Below are 982 nucleotides of genomic sequence, written 5' to 3'. Positions count from 1 at the left end.
CGCGATTCATGGGGTCACAAAGAGTCGGACACGACTGAGCGACTGAACTGAACCCTTTATAATTTCTCATTTTGAGTCCTCCAATTATCTTTGAGATAGTTCTTCAATTTGCTAAAAACAGTTGAGAAATTCTTTTAACTTTATGACCTTTAAATATTTAATGAGAGCTTTAAAGTTTAATACTCTCTATATTAAGAAGGATGTTTTTACCTTTGTAATAGTTTACAAATTGGTCTTCTTTCTTTTATAGCAGGTTTTATATTAGAATCAGTAATGTACCCATTTGAGAATAATTTATTCTGGGAGGCTTGTATATGTTAGTGTTAGTTCTGCTTAACTATAAATATTTTGGATAAGTGGAGATGTATGTAATTATCTCTCGCTAATAGTAGAAATATGCTTTTCTACGGGGATGATTTCAAAAATTGAACTCTCTCTTTCTGATGGATTAGTGGAGAAAACATAAAAACTCTGAGTAGCACCGTCCGTAGCAAATGTTTGGGCTTTTAGCCCTGCGTTGTTAAGGCACTAACGTGAGACAGGTAAACTACGAGATATAAAATTTCCTAGATGCCTCTTGATCTGCTCAGGATGACTCTTGTAAAGACTCAAGAGGAGCAGCTTGTTGCTATAGACTCCTGGAAAGCCTCCAGAGTTAAAAGGTACTATTGCCAGTTACTGTTGCTCAGAGGTACAGCTCCTTGTCTAGTGCCTGAGGATATTTTTAGGGGAAAGGAGTAAGCCATATACCTGGTCAGCTCCAGTCTGAAGTTGAGAGGTCTAAAGAAAGAACAAAGCACACATAATGGAATCCAATGTGGAGGATACAAAACTGAAAAATCCTTGTACAGATTGCCTGTTCAAATTAGCATACAATCATTTCAACCTTTCTAAATAAAAATTTTTTAAAACCTTCAAAAAAAAAAAAAAAAGAAAAAGAAATATGCTTTTCATGTGCTACAAAGAGGCAGTCTAACTCAGT

The 982-nt window shown here is 35.3% G+C and overlaps 1 non-coding gene across 1 annotated transcript; it reads left to right on the top strand.

Annotated features, from left to right (window-relative positions):
• The first annotated feature begins 404 nt into the window (after nucleotides 1-404).
• Nucleotides 405-480, top strand: LOC136148202 (small nucleolar RNA SNORD26). The gene has a single exon (XR_010659484.1). It is a non-coding gene; the product is annotated as a small nucleolar RNA SNORD26 (small nucleolar RNA).
• The last annotated feature ends 502 nt before the right edge of the window (nucleotides 481-982 follow it).

This window comes from Muntiacus reevesi, chromosome 16, assembly GCF_963930625.1.
Source record: "Muntiacus reevesi chromosome 16, mMunRee1.1, whole genome shotgun sequence".
NCBI lineage: Eukaryota > Metazoa > Chordata > Mammalia > Artiodactyla > Cervidae > Muntiacus > Muntiacus reevesi.
Note: the sequence above shows the minus strand (reverse complement) of the source record. Positions and strands in the feature narration are given on the sequence as shown.